Source organism: Coregonus lavaretus (genome assembly GCF_964263955.1).
Source record: "Coregonus lavaretus genome assembly, chromosome: 4".
NCBI lineage: Eukaryota > Metazoa > Chordata > Actinopteri > Salmoniformes > Salmonidae > Coregonus > Coregonus lavaretus.
The window spans coordinates 57354944-57377867 of NC_139991.1; the positions used below are offsets into that span (position 1 = coordinate 57354944).

General features: G+C 42.6%; 1 protein-coding gene and 1 long non-coding RNA gene across 2 annotated transcripts in view; one reads left to right on the forward strand and one right to left on the reverse strand.

Moving 5' to 3' along the window:
• LOC311127976 overlaps positions 1–22924 on the reverse strand; it is a 1008662-nt gene that overhangs the window by 675379 nt on the left and 310359 nt on the right. The window contains exon 2 of the long non-coding RNA XR_014613167.1: positions 11812–12345. This is a non-coding gene — a long non-coding RNA (uncharacterized lncRNA). The remainder of the gene's footprint in view (positions 1–11811; positions 12346–22924) is intronic.
• The window catches only part of LOC311127969 (erbin-like), a 142170-nt gene that overhangs the window by 20414 nt on the left and 98832 nt on the right, over positions 1–22924 (forward strand). The window contains exon 2 of the mRNA XM_084159885.1: positions 6613–6688. The gene's annotated coding sequence lies outside the window, so the exon portion shown is untranslated. The remainder of the gene's footprint in view (positions 1–6612; positions 6689–22924) is intronic.

A 22924-nucleotide genomic window follows, 5' to 3' on the forward strand; every position in this document is an offset into this window, starting at 1 on the left:
TTGCACAATTGGTGGCTGACTAAATACTTTTTTTCCCCCACTGTATGTAATTGTTGTGTTATTTGTTCACTTATGTTCCCTTTATCTAATATTAGGTTCTGGTTGAAGATCTGATAACATTCAGTATCACAAATATGCAAAAGTATAGAAAATTAGAAAGGGGGCAAATACTTTTTCATAGCACTGTAAATGGGGGGTACTTGAAGACCAGAAGTCCCCACAAGAATAGTAAACAAACTAAAATTTGACCAACTGGGGACATTTTGTTGGTCCCCACAAGGTAAAATGCTATTTCTAGGGGGTTTACGGTTAAGGTTAGAATTAGTGTTAGGGTTAGAATTAGGGCTAGGGTTAGGAGCTAGGGCTAAGGTTAGGTTTTTGGGTTAAAGTTAGGGTTAAGCGTTTGGGTAAGAGTACGGTTAGGGGTTAGAGAAAATAGGATTTTGAATGGGACTGAATTGTGTGTCCCCACAAGGTTAGCTGTACATTACTGTGTGTGTGTGCTGGCCTTGTGTGTTTGTGTGTGTGTGTGTGCATATACACAGTGTGTACTGTATAGGTCTACTGAATATGAATATTTCTGACAGGTGTATAAAATCGAGCACACAGCCATGCAATCTCCATAGACAAACAGGCAGTAGAATGGTCTCGCTGAAGAGCTCCGTGACTTTCAAAGTGGCACCATTGTAGGATGCCACCTTTCCAACAAGTCAGTTCGTCAAATGTCTGCCCTGCTAGAGCTGCCCCGGTCAACTGTAAGTGTTGTTATTGTGAAGTGGAAACGTCTAGGAGCAACAACGGCTAAGCCGCGAAGTGGTAGGCCACACAAGCTCACAGAACGAGGCCGCCGAGTGCTGAAGCGCGTAGCGCGTAAAAATCGTCTGTCCTCGGTTGCAACACTCACTACAGAGTTCCAAACTGCTTCTGGAAGCAACATCAGCACAACAACTGTTCGTCGGGAGCTTCATGAAATGGGTTTCTATAGCCGAGCAGCCGCACACAAGCCTAAGATCACAATGCGCAATCCAAGCGTTGGCTGGAGTGGTGTAAAGCTCACCACCAGTGGACTCTTGAGCAGTGGAAACACATTCTCTGGAGTGATAAATCACGCTTCACCATCTGGCAGTCCAACAGACGAATCTAGGGTTTGGCGGATCCCAGGAGAACGCTACCTTTTACATTTTACATTTTTAGTCATTTAGCAGACGCTCTTATCCAGAGCGACTTACAGTTAGTGATTACATATTTTTTTTATACTGGCCCCCCGTGGGAATCGAACCCACAACCCTGGCGTTGCAAACGCCATGCTCTATCAACTGAGCTACATCCCTGCCGGCCATTCCCTCCCCTACCCTAGACGACGCTGGGCCAATTGTGCGCCGCCCATGAGTCTCCCGGTCGCGGCCGGCTGCGACAGAGCCTGGATTCGAACCAGGATCTCTAGTGGCACAGTTAGCACTGCGATGCAGTGCCTTAGACCACTGCGCCACTCAGGAGCTACCTGCCCGAATGCGTAGTGCCAACTGTAAAGTTTTGGTGGAGGAGGAATAATGGTCTGTGGCTGTTTTTCATGGTTCGGCCTAGGTCCTTAGTTTCAGTGAAGGGAAATCTTAACGCTTCAGCATACAATGACATTCTACCTGCTTCTATCTCAAGGCCATCATACTGTTAAATAGCCATCACTAGCAAATTAGAGGCTGCTGCTGCCTATTGAAATCACTGGCCACTTTAAGAAATGGAACACTAGTCACTTTAATAATGTTTACATATCTTACACTGCTCATCTCATATGTATATACTATATTCTACTGTATCTTAGTCCATGCAGCTCTGTCATTGCTTGTCCATATATGTATATATTCTTAAATTCCATTCCTTACTAGATTTGTTTGTATTTGGTATATGTTGTGAAATTGTTAGATATTACTTGTTAGATATTACTGCACTGTCGGAGCTAGAAGCACAAGCATTTCGCTACACCCACAATAATATCTGCTAAACACGTGTATGTGACAAATACCATTTGATTTAGACGATTCTGTGCTCCCAACTTTGTGGCAACAGTTTGGGGAAGGCCCTTTCCTGTTTCAGCATGACAATGCCTCCGTGCACAAAGCGAGGTCCATACAGAAATGGTTTGTCGAGATCGGTGTGGAAGAACTTTACTGGCCTGCACAGAGCCCTCACCTCAACCCCATCGAACACCTTTGGGATGAATTGGAACGCCGACTGCGGGAATGGAAGCAAGTCCCCGCAGCAATGTTCCAACATCTAGTGGAAAGCTTTCCCAGAAGAGAGGAGGCTGTTATAGCAGCAAAGGGGGGACCAACTCCATGTTAATGCTCGTGATTTTGGAATGAGATGTTCAAGCAGGTGTCCACATACTTTTGTTCATGTAGTGTATGTGTGAGTACGTGTGTAGCCATTAGTAAATCCATGATACTTAAAGATGTATTATGAAATATATTTTCCATAACCAAAAATATTGTATTTTCAGCTGTTTTGAAACTGGTGTACAAAAAATTAAGTAAAGATGGAAAAAACGAAACTTAAGAATGGGAAGCATAGAAATAGCGCACATAGAACAGATTACTGCTTCTTAGACTTGCTTTCAATAAGAATGACAGATGTATAGCACACATTTCTATGTGAATTTGGTCAGGTCGCCCAAAAAGTTAGCTATTGCAGCTTTAAGAGAAAACTAAAAGCCCTCCGGAGGAAGTGGAGCAGAAAGCAATAAGTGACGATGATGCAGCCCAGTAGTGTGCTCAGCTGACTGTGACACACACACAGAGTGTTGGGCTGCACTGTAGCTCCATTGTGCTGTATGGGCTCAGGGACAGTCAAGGCAAGGGGGGGATGAACCCAGTGCTGATTGGGTTTGTCTCCGATCAGCTGGCAAGGCCACAGGCCGCAATGACATGCACAGGCAGGCAATACTGGCCTGATGTACTCTGGGCTTAGAGGAATGATGATGAACCTATTGAGGCCTTGTGTGGATATACTATGGAGTCTATAGCCACAGTAGATTAGGCCTCACTGGCTACACTCTAGGCTGTGTATGCTAATGCTACTTTATTTCTGTGGCTTTCCAAGAGGTGTAGGCTATGTGCCTATATACCCTTTTCCAGTACATGACACACTGACGTCACGCACAGATGTGCATGACTCTTGGCAGCAGTAAGAAAGCCATCTCCATCTGTGCCCATTCAACATAGCCTAGATTTACGTTTTTATAAACAAAATAACTTTTTGGGGTTATCATACGCTTACAATTATGTTTTGATTCTTGCTTGAACAGTCGCTAAGATTATTTTTTGTTTGTGATCTTTGCAAAATAACTATTTTGGATGCAGCAGTTGTTAGCTAGAATGCTAACGCTCATTGATATAGGCTTTAGCAAAAGCTAGCCAAAGAGCCATTTTACTTGAAGTGTTTTTTAAGTATAATGCATTTTATTTGCGATGATGACACAAACATTGTATTAAGCAGGACATTCATACGAGCCTTAATCCAATTATAATCCAAAAGTAGAGGCTTTTTTTTGCTGCTGTTCTATAAGAACTCCCTGTTGAAAGGGGTCTATAATATAGTTTAGGATAGGCCAATAGCGTACTCTAGCCTCAATCTTCACAAAAGAGACAGCTAATCTAGCAATGTTTTTCAGAACGCAAACAACAGGATAGATGCACCCTAAACAAGCCTAATTGTTCCTCCATAACAGAATAAATAAATTGATAGTATTAATTTGTCCACAACAACAGTGGAGGATTATCTTAGATTAGATTTCTTTGTGTTGTGACAAGTTAAAATGATGCAGTAGTCCTGTCGGTTGCCTACAAACAGAGATGTCATATGTATTTCCCACTCCCTGCCTTAGTCATAATATAGCTATTTTCATCTGACATCTCACAAATGTTTCATTAACCAATAGTCTATTCATGCATGTCCTTACAAAAATACAATAATGGGCAAATTGAATGACCATTTAGCTCACATTAATTAAAGATTGATTCTAGGGATGTTAATCGGTTAGCCGGAGAAAATACATTTGACCAGTCATGCTTATCGGTCTATAGGGTCAATTTTGGCGCTTGTGTATTTTCGTTAGTCGTCATGCATTTTATTTATCACACGCCCACAGCATACAGAAAGCCTTGTTTGAGGAGTGGAATAGTCTACCACCTGTCATACAGCACGAGAGTAGCTCCTCAAAGCCTGTAGGCTACTGGAGTGAAACCTGCTTTTGTAAGCCCAGTCATTGCGCAACAAATAACAATTCAAAATGCAATCGCGTGTTAACTTTGGTAGCCACGATTTAAAAGGAGCTATTTTATTTGGAGTTGTCAACCGTGATGGCGAGATCATGGAGCGGGCAGTCCTTCCCCGGGAGGAAGAGCAGCTCCGTCTTGCCGAGGTTCAGCTTGTGGTGGTGATCCGACATCCACACTGATATGTCTGCTAGACATGCAGAGATGCGATTTGCCACCTGGTTATCAGAAGGGGGAAAGGAGAAAATTAATTGTGTGTCGTCAGCGTAGCAATGATAGGAGAGACCATGTAAGGATATGACAGAGCCAAGTGACTTGGTGTATAGAGAGAATAGGAGAGGGCCTAGAACTGAGCCCTGGGGGACACCAGTGGTGAGAGCACGTGGTGCGGAGACAGATTCTTGCTACGCCACCTGGTAGGAGCGACCTGTCAGGTAGGACGCAATCCAAGAGTGAGCAGCGCCGGAGATGCCCAACTCGGAGAGGGTGGAGAGGAGGATCTGATGGTTCACTGTATCAAAGGCAGCAGATAGGTCTAGAAGGATAAGAGCAGAGGAGAGAGAGTTAGCTTTAGCAGTGCGGAGAGCCTCAATGACACAGAGAAGAGCAGTCTCATTTGAATGACCAGTCTTGAAACCTGACTGGTTTGGATCAAGAAGGTCATTCTGAGAGAGATAGCAGGAGAGTTGGCTAGAGACGGCACGCTCAAGAGTTTTGGAGAGTTTTGGTCTGTAGTTGTTGACATCGGAGGGATCGAGTGTAGGTTTTTTGAGGAGGGGTGCAACTCTCGCTCTCTTGAAGACGGAAGAGACATGGCCAGCGGTCAAGGATGAGTTGATGAGCGAGGTGAGGTAAGGGAGAAGGTCTCCGGAAATGGTCTGGAGAAGAGAGGAGGGGATAGGGTCAAGCGGGCAGGTTGTTGGGCGGCCGGCCGTCACAAGTCGCAAGATTTCATCTAGAGAGAGAGGGGCGAAAGAAGTCAAAGCATAGGGTAGGGCAGTGTGAGCAGGACCAGCGGTGTCATTTGACTTAATAAATGAGGATCGGATGTCATCAACCTTCTTTTCAAAATGGTTGACGAAGTCATCCACAGAGAGGTAGGAGGAGGAGGATTCAGCAGGGAGGAGGTCGCAAAGAGCTTCCTAGGGTTAGAGGCAGAGACTTGAAATTTAGAGTGGTAGAAAATGGCTTTAGCAGCGGAAACAGAGGAAAAGAATGTAGAGAGGAGGGAGTGAAAAGATGACAGGTCCACAGGGAGTCTAGTTTCCTCAATTTCTGCTCGGCTGCCCGGAGCCCTGTTCTGTGAGCTCGCAATGAGTCGTCAAGCCACGGAGCAGGAGGGGAGGACCGAGCCGGCCGGGAGGATAGGGGACATAGAGAGTCAAAAGATGCAGAAAGGGAGGAGAGGAGGGTTGAGGAGGCAGAATCAGGAGATCGGAGGGAGAAGGATTTAGCAGAGGGAAGAGATTATAGGATGGAAGAGGAGAGAGTAGTGGGAGAGGGAGAGCGAAGGTTGCGACGGCATATTACCATCTGAGTAGGGGCAGAGTGAGTAGTGTTGGAGGAGAGCGAGAGAGGAAAGGATACAAAGTAGTGGTCGGAGTCTTGGAGGGGAGTTGCAGTGAGATTAGTAGAAGAATGAAAAAATATATAAAAATAATAATATATGTATGCACTCACTAACTAAGTCGCTCTGGATAAGAGCGTCTGCTAAATTACTAAAATGTAAATGTAAGAACAGCATCTAGTAAAGATGAGGTCAAGCGTATTGCTTGCCTTGTGAGTAGGGGGGGACGGTGAGAGGGTGAGGTCAAAAGAGGAAAGGAGTGGAAAGAGGGAGGCAGAGAGAAATTAGTCAAAGGCAGACGTAGGGAGGTTAAAATCACCCAGAACTGTGAGGGGTGAGCCATCCTCAGGAAAGGCGTCAAGCTCATTGATGAACTCTCCAAGGGAACCTGGAGGGCGATAAATGATAAGGATGTTAAGCTTGAATGGGCTAGTGACTGTGACAGCATGGAATTCAAATGAGGAGATGGGTCAGGGGGAAAAGAGAGAATGTCCACTTGGGAGAGATCAGGATTCCTGTGCCACCGCCGCGCTGACCAGATGCTCTCGGGTATGCGAGAACACATGATCAGACGAGGAAAGAGCAGTAGGAGTAGCAGTGTTATCTTTCTCCATATTGGTTTAAGTAGATAAAGATAATTTGGCTTGGATAATCCTGTCTAATAAGGGTAATGGGCCAATAACGGGCCATTTAGGCTTAACGCTAAGATTATGAGAAGATTTAGCGTAAGTGTATCTGTACTTAACCAACGTATCTGCTTATTCCCTTCTCCAGATAAGCACCTGTGCTGCTGTTGGGTCTCTCACCTGCCACCAGCTGGGATCCAGTAGCCCGGGTCATAAATGACAAGGTAAGGTAATGGCTTGCTGGGCTTGACTTTGAGCCTTGCTCTGTGTAATGGCCTGATGGGCTTGACTTTGAGCCTTGCTCTGTGTAATGGCCTGATGGGCTTGACTTTGAGCCTAGCTCTGGCTAACATCATGACTCTGATCAAGGCTGGTTGATGAAATGTGGTGGTTTTTAATGAAAATAAGCGTTTTCTCCGGAGAACTATATAGACTACCCCTCACGTATCCTTTCTGTAACATGGCAATTGTATTGGATCCTCCATAGCCTTCATGGCCTTGCTCTGTTACTGGTCTGACTTTAGCTTTCTCAAGCATATGGAATTTGCAATAAGGCCTAGAAAGAGTTGTAAACATGCTAGTTTCTGTGTTCGCTCGCCTACATGATCAATATGTCTGACTCAAGACTGCTCTCATGCCTGTTAAATCGGTCATTTAAGACACTTTGGTCGGCCAATGTGTCATATATTTTGGCCTCCAGGAGAACAGGGTGGGGTGCTGCTCCTGTTGATGCTTGTCAGTTTTGGGCTCATGTTTTGCATAAGCACACCAGCAGCAGCGCTCCTCTGAGCCTTTTGGGTAAAACACTGCGGTAAATTCTGTATGGAAATGTGCCATGGTGGTAGTGCATTTCCATACAGGATTTACCGCAGTGTTTTACCCAAAAGGCTCAGACTTTTCGGTTTCCATCTACGCATGCCAGCACCCGTGTCTCACTGGGCCATGGCTCCGGCGGACCTGCTCTCACTTGGGGCCAAAGCCAGGCCACTGGTACTTTTCAGCTAGGATTTACATAACAATGGCTAACTGTGAACACCTTCTCACAAAGCAATTGTTTTGATTATGCAGAGGTTGTTGATTTGTAGATTGCAAATTGACTGCAAGAATCCCAAACTGATATAATATTTCACTAAAACATAATCATTTCAAACCTTGCTTACATTTGTAAATGGTCATGTCTCTCTATTATGCGTGGGAATACTTGGGAAAAGATTTCCAAACTTAAAATCTCTTGAAGCTGATTTCCTGGTGTTTTACAGTCAATGTCCAACAATGAAAACTTGAGGGGCCAAATAAAACCACCCGCATAGAGGAACAGATACAATGATTTGACTGCAAATGTGGGCCTACCTACATACTCTTAATACATGCCTACAGACTTCAATCTACACACAGTGTGGGGGTTAAGCTCTCTGCTGATAAACTACACCAGGGTAGACAAATTGCAAGAAGAGCCTGTGCTTATCCTATACTGTCGCATAAAAAGCTTTTCGAAGTAGGCTGAGTTGTTTCAGAAAACCTAGTGTTGCTAGATATTTTAATAAATGGCACATTTCCAATGGGGATTTACCCCAGTGTTTTACCCAAAAGGCTCAGACTTTTCTGTTTCCATCTACGCGAGCCGGCATTTTGCCTGCTTATTTGTGATTGTGTGCTTGCAAAGTGATACGCAGATTGCACGTTGCGATAGAAAGATTGCATCAGTAACAAAGGTATAACAACTTTTGTCAATAACTTGCCCGGTTGACAGCTTGTCAATAACTGGTCCACACCTGTGTCATTCATTACTGTCCTAAACAGCTTTTCAGTTATCTAATAATAGTCCTAATTAATTAGTGTGCAAAGCTGTCATCAAGGCAAAGGGTGGCTACTTTGAAGAATCTCAAATATAAAATATAATTTGATTTGTTGATCACTTTTTTGGTTACTACATGATTCCATATGTGTTATTTCATAGTTTTGATGTCTTCAATATTATTCTACAATGTAGAAAATAGTAAAAATAAAGAAAAACCTTGGAAAGAGTCGGAGTGTCCAAAGAGATTCTCCATGTAGGCCTGCTCCAGAGTGCCCAATTGGACTGGTGCTGCCAGTCAGCCCCTTTCCAGAGCCCCACCAGGACTAATGAATGAGGTTGTACGGGAGATCAAACACTCTGGAAAAAGAGTAAACGCAGGCCTAGGGCCTATATGAGGAAGGAAGACACATTAAAGCCGGGTCACTGTGAAGCACTTCATGAGAATAATGTAAATGAATAACATTTGATTGGTTGGTTGAAGAGTTCTGTTTCTCCTGCACAATGTTGTTGTTTCTATAGTACATTTTAGGCGCTCTCACTCCCTTATTAATCAACTAATACCTGTGCTACACTGCTTGGATCAAGTGTTCAACAGAACATCAAACGCAGCCGGCTTCTCCAGAGATGAATCCTCTTAAGCCACTGTTTAATTTCAAACAGGGAAGTGTAGCCTCATTGTTGGCTAAGTGCTGGGCTGCTGAGAGAGAGTGATAGAGGGAGAGAAAGGAAGAAAGAGCAGATGAGAAAGAACAATGAGGAAAAGCACAAGAGGGAGGAAGAGTGAGGGAAAAGAGAGGAAGAGACAAATGGAGAGAAAGAAACAAAGGCTGTGGTTGAGATCCATGTTGAATGCAGGGGGTTGTTGCTGATAAATGCCTTTGCATTAGAGGCTATATATCCCAGTGAGCCCTTTAGAACAGCAGCAGCTCCATAGCATCAAATCAAATCAAATTTTATTGGCCACATGCGCTGAATACAACAGGTGCAGACATTACAGTGAAATGCTTACTTACAGCCCTTAACCAACAGTGCATTTATCTTTAATAAAGAAGTAAAATAAAACAACAACAAAAAAGTGTTGAGAAAAAAAGAGCAGAAGTAAAATAAAATAACAGTAGGGAGGCTATATATACAGGGGGGTACCGGTGCAGAGTCAATGTGTGGGTGCACCGGCTAGTTGAAGTAATATGTACATTTGGGTAGAGTTAAAGTGACTATGCATAAATAATTAACAGAGTAGCAGCAGCGTAAAAAGATGGGGTGGGGGGGCAGTGCAAATAGTCCAGGTAGCCATGATTAGCTGTTCAGGAGTCTTATGGCTTGGGGGTAGAAGCTGTTGAGAAGTCTTTTGGACCTAGCATCTCTTCCGTGATGACAACAGAGCTCAATGATAGTGCTCAGTCCACCCTTCCTCACTACACTCCCTTCCAGTGTATTTTCCATTGCAGGAGGTTGCCTGGCCTGGCCTCAACAATGTTGAATATTAACCAGACGTGGTGTTGTGGCTGATTTACTGCCATGTTGAGCTCTCAGGATACCACTGGATAGACCAGTGGTTTTCAACCACTGTGCTGCGACACACTGGTGTGCCTTGAGGAACTCTCAGGTGTGCCTTGAGGAACTCTCAGGTGTGCCGTGAAAGGCATATGGAATGTTGACTTGTAAGCACTAGTGCCGCTCAGATAATACATTAAATATCAAATGGTTACATCGGTATCGTTGTCCGGTGCGCTCAGGCTGTTAGATTTGTATCATTTGAGCGGTGCGCATCACAAGCAAAGTCATTTGTATAATTTTATTTTGCCTGGCTGTGAGAATCGTTAGCACAGGCAAGTCTGATTAGGCTTAGCTGTACCACAGCCTCTGCCATAGAAACAAACGGAGCATGCCTTTGTGTCCGTGGTTGCACCTTAAATGCAGAAAACCGCTTGTCTCTAGCTCAAACCGTTCAAAACTAAAGACCTACTTTACAAAAAATAAATAAAATCTAGCTCAGATTCACGGGACATTTAAAAAAAGGTGCACATAGGGCTGTTACCGTGACCGTATTACCGCCACACTGGCGGTCACAAGTCATGACCGCAGTCAAATTCCACGTAACCGTTTTGTCACTGTTACTAGGCTTCTCCAAAACTGCACTCTAATGCTGCTGATGGTCATTAGTAGCCTACCAAACTTGCTAATTGCCAGTTGCTAATGGCCTGGTACTCAGCACCCTATTGTCGCTCTAATCACTCTGACATCAATACAAATGTGATCGAAAATCAAATCAAACACTTCATAAGAGCCCATGAGCTCATGTTGCACAACATTTCTATAGGCTATGCAATTGCGTGGGAAAACAGATGGCCTCTATTAAAAAGAAGAGGATCCCATCAGTTTTCTATAGGCTAGGCCTACTATATTTATTTCTCAACTTTCCTAATATTAGGCACATTGCTTTGCTTTACATCAGGAGTATAGCCTACCTGGCTGGCATGAAAATGAACCACAGGAAAAGCGTCATCCATTCGCTATTTAAGTGCATAGATTACATGTATTATTTTCTCCTGCCCCTGTCAAAACGAATTTCACATATATATTTAGTATATGTAAAGACCAGATTAAATTAAGAATAGTCTGATGTGGGACAATATTATCACTTGTGAATGATGCCCAGGGTGTGCAGTAAGGCAAGAAATAGCGCATGCCTTTTTTTGTTGTTGACTTTTTCAAATCATAGTCGACACATGTAGCCTCAGTGTTGGAAAAAGTACCCAATTGTCATACTTGAGTAAAAGTAAAGATACCTTCATAGAAAATGACTCAAATAAAAGTGAAAGTCACCCAGTAAAATACTACTTGAGTAAAAGTCTAAAAGTATTTGGTTTTAAATATACTTAAGTATCAAAAGTAAATGTAATTGCAAAAATATACTTAAATATCAAAAGTAAAAGTATAAATAATTTCAAATTCCTTATATTAAGTAAACCAGACGGCATAAATCCTACAAGTCTGGTTCATCCTTGGGAGCAATTTCCAAAGGCCTGAAGGTACCACGTTCATCTGTACAAACAATCGTATGCAAGTATAAACACCATGGGACCACGCAACAGTCATACCGCTCAGGAAGGAGATGCGTTCTGTCACCTAGAGATCAATGTACTTTGGTGCGAAAAGTGCAAATCAATCTCAGAACAACAGCAAAGGACCTTGTGAAGATGCTGGAGGAAACGGGTACAAAAGTATCTATATCCACAGTAAAACGAGTCCTATATCAACATAACCTGAAAGGCCGCTCAGCAAGGAAGAAGCCACTGCTCCAAAACCGCCATAAAAAAGCCAGACTACGGTTTGCAACTGTACATGGGGACAAAGATCGTACTTTTTGGAGAAATGTCCTCTGGTCTGATGAAACAAAAATAGAACTGTTTGGCCATAATGACCATCGTTATGTTTGGAGGTAAAAGGGGGTTGCTTGTAAGCCAAAGAACACCATCCCAACCGTGAAGCACGGGGGTGGCAGCATCATGCTGTGGGAGTGCTTTGCTGCAGGAGGGTCTGGTGCACTTCACAAAATAGATGGCATCATGAGGAAGGAAAATTATGTGGATATATTGAAGCAACATCTCAAGACATCAGTCAGGAAGTTAAAGCTTGGTCGCAAATGGGTCTTCCAAATGGACAATGACCCCAAGCATACTTCCAAAGTTGTGGCAAAATGGCTTAAGGACAACAAAGTCAAGATATTGGAGTGGCCATTACAAAGCCCTGACCTCAATCCTATAGAAAATGTGTGGGCACAACTGAAAAAGCGTGTGTGAGCAAGGAGGCCTACAAACCTGACTCAGTAACACCAGCTCTGTCAGGAGGAATGGGCCAAAATTCACCCAACTTATTGTGGGAAGCTTGTGGAAGGCTACCCAAAATGTTTGACCCAAGTTAAACAATTGAAAGGCAATGCTACCAAATACTAATTGAGTGTATGTAAACTTCTGACCCACTGGGAATGTGATTAAATAAATAAAAGCTGAAATAAATCAATCTCTCTACTATTATTATGACATTTCACATTCTTAAAATAAAGTGGTGATCCTAACTGACCTAAGACAGAGAATTTTTACTAGGATTAAATGTCAGGAATTGTGAAAGACGTGAGTTTAAATGTATTTGGCTAAGGTGTATGTAAACTTCCGACTTCAACTGTATGTAAGATAGCCTCATATTCGTAATGTGGTGAGTAGATTGGATAGTCATAAGTAAGGCAAAAAATATAACTCAATAACTCTTCGCAAAAAATACTGTTCAATGCATGGCTGAGTGCGTAGAGTAGGCCTAGGCTATATCAGATACGTTTCTTGTTTCTTTGCATGGGGGAAAATGTTGTCTTTTTATAAACACATTTCATTAAATTCTACTACACTTTATTTGACTGGAGACATTAGCAGAATATTTTTTTATAGGACAAATTAAATTGTAGCCTACTCTGCTGATAGTGACACAAATATCAATAAAAACAACTTTGTCTATATAATAGGCCTATGAGAAGGGGAGACGCAAATATAATATGACGTCCATCTGAACTGGAGGACAAAATTATTGTCCAACAACAAACGTTTAAGTGGCACTGACCCAACAATGATAAATGGTGAATATGCACAGTGTGCACTCACCGGGGATATTGCAGATGCTCTCCACTGGTGTCATTAAGATGGGCTATAATGTTGTTCGCTCAATTGAGTTGAGAATTTTGACGATTAGTATTTTCGTTGTCTTCTCTTTACAGCAATAACCATTTGCTTTCCAAAATATATTTTCCCAAAATTTTATTTAGAAATATTGCGATATGCCTGGTTTGGCGCCTCGACTTTTCACAGACAGTTGCAACTCAGTAATAATCTGCCCAAATTGCGCACAGTGCCTTTCCTTCCGACTGTAGGCAATGCGATTTAAAACAATCCACAACTTATTTTTTACAAAGAAGCTAAATATCCTCTGTGGCCAAATCATGCTTTAGTAGCCTATTTTGAATGATTTTATTTATTTCTGTATAGACAGGAGTAAGCTAATTAGGCTATATAGTTTTGGCTATTTAATTCAATTTACTTTAGGAAAAGCTTAGCTTCCCCTAGCCTTATGGACGTGCCGCCTATGCTTGCATATTAAAAAAGTAACTGCATGTAACTTCATTCAGTATTCGAGTCCAGGCTGCGGATGACATGTTTTTTTTGTGGGCCATTCTAAATCCAAAATAATTCCACACGTACATTATATTAGTAGGCTATATGTAAAGACCAGATTAAAATAACAATAGTCTGATGGGTGAGAATATTATCAAGTGCTTGTCAAATTGTGAATGAGAGCCTGATGAAGTGTGTGCAGCCTGCGCAATAAACAGAGCAGAGCACGTCTTTAGTCGTGTCATGCAGCCTTAGAATGTATAAAAAATAAAAACATACTGTGCATTTGGGAAGTATTCAGACCCCTTCCCTTTCTCCACATTTTGTTACGTTACAGCCTTATTCTAAAATTGACTAAATTCATTTTTTCTCTCATCAACCTACACACAATACCCCATAATGACAAAGTGAAAACAAGTTTTTAGAAATATTTGCAAATGAATAAAAACATTTTACATAAGTATTCAGACCTTTTGCTATGAGACTCGAAATTGAGCTCAGTTGCATCCTGTTTCCATTGATTATCCTTGAGATGTTTCTACAACTTGATTGGAGTCCACCTGTGGTACATTTTATTGATTGGACATGATTTGGAAAGGCACTCACCTGTCTATATAAGGTCCCACAGTTGCCAGTGCATGTCAGAGCAAAACCAAGCCATGAGGTCGAAGGAATTGTCTGTAGAGCTCAGAGACAGGATTGTGTTTAGTCATTTAGCAGACGCTCTTATCCAGAGCGACTTACAGAGTGCATACAATGTGTATATATATATATATATATATATATATTTTTTTTTTTTTACATTCTTTTTTTTTTTTATATACTGGCCCCCCTGTGGGAAACAAACACACAACCCTGGCGTTGCAAATGCCATGCTCTTCCAACTGAGCTACATCCCTGGGGAAGGGTACCAAAACATTTCTGCTGCATTGCATGTCCCCAAGAACACAGTGGCCTCCATCATTCTTAAATGGAAGAAGTTTGGAATCACAAAGAGTGTTGGGCGCCCGACCAAACTGAGTAATCGGGGAACTCTGACAGAGCTCCAGAGATCCACTGTGGAGATGGGAGAAGCTTCCAGAAGGACAACCATCTCTGCAGCACTCCACCAATCAGGTCTTTATGGTAGAGTGGCCAGATGGAAGCCACTCCTCAGTAAAAGACACATGACAGCCCGCTTGGAGTTTGCCAAAAGGCACCTAAAGGACTCAGACCATGAGAAACAAGATTCTCTGGTCTGATGAAACCAAGATTGAACTCTTTGGCCTGAATGCCAAGTGTCACGTCTGGAGGAAACCTGGCACCATCCCTACGGTGAAGCATGGTGGTGGCAGCATCATGCTGTGGGGATGTTTTTCCGCGGCAGGGACTAGGAGATTAGTCAGGATCGACAGAAAGATGAACGGAGCAAAGTACAGAGAGATCCTTGATGAAAACCTGTTCCAGAGCACTCAAGACCTCAGACTGGGTCGAAGGTTCACCTTCCAACAGGACAACGACCCTAAGCACACAGCCAAGACAATGCAGGAGTGGCTTCTGGACAAGTCTCTGAATGTCCTTGAGTGACCCAGCCAGACCCTGGACTTGAACCTGATCAAACATCTCTGGAGAGACCTGAAAATAGCTGTGCAGCGACGCTCCCCATCCAACCTGACGAGCTTGAGAGGATATGCAGAGAACAATGGGAGAAACTCCCCAAATACAGGTGTGCCAAGCTTGTAGCATCATACCCAAGAAGACTCAATGCTGTAATCGCTGTCAAAGGTGCTTCAACAAAGTACTGAGTAAAGGGTCTGAATTCTTATGTAAATGTGATATTTCCGTTTTTTATTTTTAATAAATTTGCAAAAATGTCTAAAAACCTGTTTTAGCTTTGTCATTATGATGTATTGTGTGTAGATTGATGAGGGAAAAAAACAATTTTATCCATTTTAGAATAAGGCTGAAACGTAGCAAGGGGTCTGAATACTTTCCTAATGCACGTTTTTGCATGACAATCACCGGCTGACAAAATGTAATGACTGCCACAGCCCTAGGTACACACAAATGAATCATCTTGAGTAAGGAACTGTGAAAATAGTTCAAATAAACCCTATTTAATCTCCCAAAAGTTTGGATGATTTGCAGTATGGATCAGATGTGATGGAGGTCATTACAACAAAATAAATTAATAGGGGAATTTTAGGTGAACCGCAGATTTTTTTTTATCCCATCAAGGTGTGCCACGTAAAAAAAAAAAAAAGGTTGGGAACCACTGGGATAGACTACTGATCCTGTAACTATGGAGGGATCCGATTCCCTGCAGCTCCAATGGCCGGGTTTGAAACTAATCTGTCTTGGAAAAAAAGGTTGACACGACCAAACAGTGGATGTAAGAAACGTGCAGAGATACAGTGACTTGCGAAAGTATTCACCCTCCTTGGCATTTTTTCTATTTTGTTGCCTTACAACCAGGAATGAAAATTGATTTTGTATCTTTTGATTTACACAACATGCCTACCACTTTGAAGATGCAAAATATGTTTTCTTGTGAAACAAACAAGAAATAAGACAAAAAAAACAGAACTTGAGCGTGCATAACTATTCACCCCCCCAAAGTCAATACTTTGTAGAGCCACCTTTTGCAACAATTACAGCTGCAAGTCTCTTGGGGTATGTCTCTATAAGCTTGGCACATCTAGCCACTGGGAATCTTGCCCATTCTTCAAGGCAAAACTGCTCCAGCTCCTTCAAGTTGGATGGTTCCTCTGGTGTACAGCAATCTTTAAGTCATACCACAGATTCTCAATTGGATTGAGGTCTGGGCTTTGACTAGGCCATTCCAAGACATTTAAATGTTTCCCCTTAAACCACTCAAGTGTTCCTTTAGCAGTATGCTTAGGGTCATTGTCCTGCTGGAAGGTGAACCTCCATCCCAGTCTCAAATCTCTGGAAGATTGAAACAGGTTTCCCTCAAGAATTTCCCTGTATTTAGCGCCATCCATCATTCCTTCAATTCTGACCAGTTTCCCAGTCCCTGCTGATGAAAAACATCCCCACAGCATGATGCTGCCACCACCATGCTTCACTGTGGGGATGGTGTTCTCGGGGTGATGAGAGGTGTTGGGTTTGCGCCAGACATAGCGCTTTCCTTGATGGCCAAAAAGCTCAATTTTAGTCTCATCTGACCAGAGTACCTTCTTCCATATGTTTGGGGAGTCTCCCACATGGCTTTTGGCGAACACCAAACATTTTTGCTAATTTTTTTCTTTAAGCAATGGCTTTTTTCTGGCCACTCTTCTGTAAAGCCCGGCTCTGTGGAGTGTACGGCTTAAAGTGGTCCTATGGACAGATACTCCAATCTCCGCTGTGGAGCTTTGCAGCTCCTTCAGGGTTATCTTTGGTCTCAATGTTGCGCCTCTGATTAATGCCCTCCTTGCCTGGTCCGTGAGTTTTGGTGGGCGGCCCTCTCTTGGCAGGTTTGTTGTGGTGCCATATTCTTTCCATTTGTTAATAATTGATTTAATGGTGCTCTGTGGGATGTTCAAAGTTTCTGATCTTTTTTTATAACCCAACCCTGATCTGTACTTCTCCACAACTTTGTCCCTGACCTGTTTGGAGAGCTCCTTGGTCTTGGTGGTGCCCCTTGCTTAGTGGTGTTGCAGACTCTGGGACCTTTCAGAACAGGTGTGTGTATATATACTGAGATTATGTGACAGATCATGTGACACTTAGATTACACACAGGTGGACTTTATTTAACTAATTATGTGACGTCTGAAGGTAATTGGTTGCACCAGATCTTATTTAGGGGCTTCATAGCAAAGGGAGTGAATACATATGCACGTACCACTTTTCTGTTATTTATTTTTTAGAATATTTTGAAACAAGTTATTTTTTAAATTTCACTTCACTAATTTGGACTATTTTGTGTATGTCCATTCCATGAAATCCAAATAAACATCCATTTAAATTACAGGTTGTAATGCAACAAAATAGGAAAAACGCCAAGGGGGATGAATACTTTTGCAAGGCACTGTAAACGTGTGTGCAGGTATGAATTGCAGGTGTAATTGTTTGATCAGTGTCTTTTTTATTGGTTTAATTACATACAGCAAGCAACACACAGCAGCAGTGTAGAGTTAGAACTAGCCTATGTGTGTCTTATCCTGACTTTCTGTGAGTTGCCTTTGTTTTGCATAATCTGCGTCCAGTATTGTGGACTGCACTGAGGCCTCTTGTTTGAATGCATGAACATGCATGATACATGAATGATGAGCTGTGCTCTGTCTGTAAATAAACAGTCAACAAGGCTGAGGCTAGGCTACATGCAATGGGAGACAACAAAGACTGAGCTAGCTGTGCTGCTTATCTGAAAAGGAACTGGCAAAGAACATGACACCTGGCATTTTATATTAGGCCCAAGACTAGCCTGTATGTTGAATATATTTACAAATGTGAATAATGCATAAATGTCTAAACTTAATGTGCCAACTGGCTAGCAATAGCTTCTAGTGGACAGGCTGGACACATTTCAGGTGAATTAGTTTGTATCCGTTTTGCCTGATGGATTAGTGGGAGGGCTTTTTAGGCATTTGGATATAAATTCTGACTGCAAACTCCAAATGTCTTTCTTTACCCTGTGAAATGAACTTGAAGTGAACTTGAAGCGGAGAATATGTACCCAGTGGAAGTCTGCGTCTCTGTGTCCCTGGATTGGTTTGCTGCTGCTGTTGTTCTCCTGGGGTGTGTGTGAGAGAGAGAGACAGATATATGCCTTGGGCTGTACAGAAGTGTGTGTCCAAGCCAGACCCCCAAGGCTGTCTGCGCACTGGCCGAAGGGGCCACAGAATCAATGGACTTAACAGATGTCAGTGTGAGCTCGACTGTGTGTGTTATATTCCCATATAGGCTAATCCACAAGAGAAATGTCGCAATGTACAGAATATGGTGGTGATTAGGGCTGGTACAATTACCGTATAATCGTGTAACCGACGATTATGGATGAAGACCGTCCATGAAAATGAAATAACCGTCTTAACCGTAAAAACAAAAAAAGCCTGGCATTTGTGAGGTTGAGTCCATTTGACTGACCAATAACCGTCATCCAAAATTCCATGTGGTGATGTCATTGGTTAGGCTGTACATTTCCTTACTTACTCTTTTTTGTTGTTGTTGCATAGTCTACGTGGATATTGTCTAGGCCTTCTCTGTCTCTGTTCGTACTACTCTGAATAGTGTTGAAGTTTCATATCCATTAGCCACTCTGGACTGCTGCTAATGCATCCAATATTGACGTTCTTTTATGTAAGCTTGGTGATCATAATGTTGCTTAACCTCAGAGGCTGTATTTGTCACTGGTGTTATGAAGACAGACTGTAAGCCCCTTGACAAACAAGGCAATGAATCACGCTTAGGGTGATGTTTCTCTTTTGTCACACAGGGCCAACCAGGAAATGATAATTCCCTCCCCTTACTAGCTCAGGTAGCATATACCCACACCAGTCACTGAACATAGTGAGAGGGTTGTCATTAAACCCTTGTGGGCAGAGAGGAGGAGTGAGAACAAGAAGAAAATAAAGAGCGAGGTAGACGTAATGTGTTCCCCAGTGTTATGGCTGTGGTCAGGACCAGAGAGCCATTCGAGCTTTCCTCCTCTAGCGAATCTCCTGTTTCTTCTTGACCTCTGGCTTTACTGAGCTGCTTACTCTCATCTCTGCTGCTCAGCTTCCTTCTCCTTTCATCTCGACATCTTGACTAGTGCTCCTCTCCAAATCGAGACTCCAGCTTAAGCAATGTCCTCAATCTTTACTTCTTGCTTACGGTAGAGGTTCCAACCACAGAACTAGGGTCAGATTTACACAACACACAATCCTTACCTTAACCATTTCGGCGTTACTGGTTATGGGCTCTGCTTCTCTTTTGCATATTATAGCCACAGTAGACTTCTGACACCATGTTCTGTCTTCACTTCCTGCTAGTGGTAGCAGCAGAGTTATTTTTCTCACAGAAGTGTTGACAGATCAGCCTCAGGCCTCAGCACTTGTCACTGTACTGTACATGACGGTAGTGGAACACTGAGGGCCTAAGCTACCAACTAGGGGTGTTGCGTTTAAACGAAACAAATACCTAAGTTAACAATGCTGTAACCTTAGCAGATATGCATCTTTCAAATTATTTGCTACTGATATAAAGCGCTCCGAACGTCATCCTGGTTAACAGTTGAAAAATGGCAGAGAGTGAGACAGGGAAGCGACAGCAGCAAAGTCCTCAATGGCAATACTTTGAAAAGTTAAATGAGAAGGTTGTGAAATACAAACTTTGCGAGGTGGAATTGAGCTACAGCCCAGACAGCACACATACAGTACATCTCGCAGACGATGTAGTATGGAGAGTGTTTGCACATTGGCAAGATTTCGCTGCGACGTCGGCATTCGATCGCATTTGTCCTTCAGCCGCTGTTTGGACGATGCATGTCAAAGCTGCTAAATTATACTGGCAATAATAAAAAACAATACGCTTTACATTTTTGTCATTTAGCAGACGAGTGTATACATTTTCATACTTTTATTTTTCATACTTCTCTCCCCATGGGAATCGAACCCACAACCCTGGCTTTGTAAGCGCCATGCTCTACTCTACCAACTGAGCTACATGGGGCTATAGTACTAAGTGATTTTGTTTGTGGGTAAAATGAAGAGAGAAGATTCAAGTTAATGTCAAGTTTATTAGGTTATTGCTATACCATCAAGTTCTTAGAAGAACTCCAGAAGAGAGAAACAAGGAACAGAGAAACAGAAAACAGAAACATCACATTTAACAAAAATATAGCTTATGCAGACGGTGTGCAGTTACTTCGATAAAGATGGAATTAAGGTTTAATTACAGGCTAAGAGCAGTGGATATGTGATGAATAGATTTTCAAAAAAAGGTAACATTTGAGCCACGTGGTGAAAAGAATGCATGGGACAAGTACTGTAATCAGAAAATGCGCTTTTATTCATTTATTTAAGCCTATATGCTTTATACATATTTTCTAATAAAAGTATTGCCAACCAGGACCCCAAAATGTTTGACTGTCCATGGGTAGGCTATGCCTAAAAGATGTGAAACGTGCTCCCTGCGGGTGAAGAATGATTATGCATCGAGAGAAGGCAGCATTGTGACACTCGTCCCCAGTCAGCACGCAAACCTTTGGCCGATGTATCAAAATGCGTAAGGAATATGTAGTTTGGAGAGCGTTTGCACATTGGCCAGACGATGCCGAGACATCAGAATAGAATGTTGATGCCTGGCCGATGTAGGCATACATTATGCAAGACGTCTTGCCAAGTGCTAACACTCTCCATACTACATCTTCCCGATGTATCATGTATACATCGTGCCTTCGTTGGGCAGACGTACAGTACCAGTCAAAAGTTTGGACACACCTACTCATTCAAGGGTTTTTATTTATTTTTACTATTTTCTACATTGTAGAATAATAGTGAAGACATCAAAACTATTAAATAACACATGGAATCATGTAGTAACCAAAAAAGTGTTAAACAAATCAAAATATATTTTATATTTGAGATTCTTCAAGTAGCCAACCTTAGCCTTGATGACAGCTTTGCACACTCTTGGCATTCTCTCCACCAGCTTCACCTGGAATGCTTTTCCAACAGTCTTGAAGGAGTTCCCACATATGCTGAGCACTTGTTGGCTTCTTTTCCTTCACTCTGCGGTCCGACTCATCCCAAACCATCTCAATTTGGTTGAGGTCGGGTGATTGTGGAGGCCAGGTCATCTGATGCAGCACTCCATCACTCTCCTTCTTGGTAAAATAGCCCTTACACAGCCTGTTGAAAAACAAATGATAGTCCCACTAAGCCCAAACCAGATGGGATGGTGTGTAGCTGCAGAATGCTGTGGTAGCCATGCTGGTTAAGTATGCCTTGAATTCTAAATAAATCACAGACAGTGTCACCAACAAAGCACCCCTACACCATAACACCTCCTCCTACACATGCGGAGATAATCCGTTCACCTACACCGCGTCTCACAAAGACACAGAGGTTGGAACCAAAAATCTGAAATTTGGACTCCAGACCAAAGGACATATTTCCACCGGTCTAATGTCCATTGCTCGTGTTTCTTGGCCCAAGCAAGTCTCTTCTTATTATTGGTGTCCTTTAGTAGTGGTGTCTTTGCAGCAATTTCACCATGAAGGCCTGATTCACACAGTCTCATCTGAACAGTTGATGTTGAGATGTGTCTGTTACTTGAACTCTGTGAAGCTTTTATTTGGGCTGCAATGTCTGAGGCTGGTAACTCTAATGAACTTATCCTCTGCAGCAGAGGTAACTCTGGGTCTTCCATTCCTGTGGCTGTCCTCATGAGAGCCAGTTTCATCATAGCGCTTGATGGTTTTAGCGACTGCACTTGAAGAAACTTTCAAAGTTTTTGACATTTTCCGTATTGACTGACCTTCATGTCTTAAAGTAATTATGGACTGTTGTTTCTCTTTTCTTATTTGAGCTGTTCTTGCCATAATATGGACTTGGTATTTTACCAAATAGGGCTATCTTCTGTATACCCCCCCCACCTTGTCACAACACAACTGATTGGCTCAAACACATTAAGTAAAGATATTCCACAAATGAACTTTTAAGAAGGCACACCTGTTCATTGAAATGCATTCCAGGTGACTACCTCATGAAGCTGGTTGAGAGTGTGCAAAGCTTTCATCAAGGCAAAGGGTGGCTATTTGAAGAATCTCAAGTATAAAATATATTTTGATTTGTTTAACACTTTTTTGGTTACTACAGGATTCCATATGTGTTATTTACAATGTAGAAAATAGTAAAAATAAAGAAAAACCCTTGAATGAGTAGGTGTGTCCAAACTTTTGACTGGTACTGTATGTGTGCTCTCTGGGTCCCAATTTTGATGTCTACACGATCTACGGCCGACTCTGTGATGCTGAGCGGCCATTTGACGGTGCAGCGAGCATGCATTTCGACCTCGCACACTCACAGCCACCCTCCCGTCGACCTTCTAAATGGAACGCGATCTACTAACGATATACCACTGTCAGGCTGACATCGGCGAGATGTATGTGTGCTGTCTGGGAGTGGCAGTACAGGTGCAATGCTGAAAGGGAGGCACCGTGAGATCCAACCCTTTGCTGGCAGCAGTGCGATAAGGGACGGCGTGAGAATCTCAGCGCTAATTACAAAATGATTGCAGTTGATTTGCAGTCATTGGCTATAGTAGAGGATGTCAGCCTCAATGTTGCCCTAATGGCATGTCGAAAAAAAACGTAACAGCCCAGATGGAGAAATAGTGCAATTATTGCTCTGCAAGTAGGCCTACAAAGCGTGAGCTCTCAAACGTGGCGCAACAGGTTGTTGGACATCACTGCAATTACCCATTGCATTAATGAGAAGTGGTAAATGAAGTCCCATGTACTACTAACAACTGAGAACTTGGAGAGGCACACAGCAGAGAACCTAAAACAGCATTAACTACGATCGTTGCTGG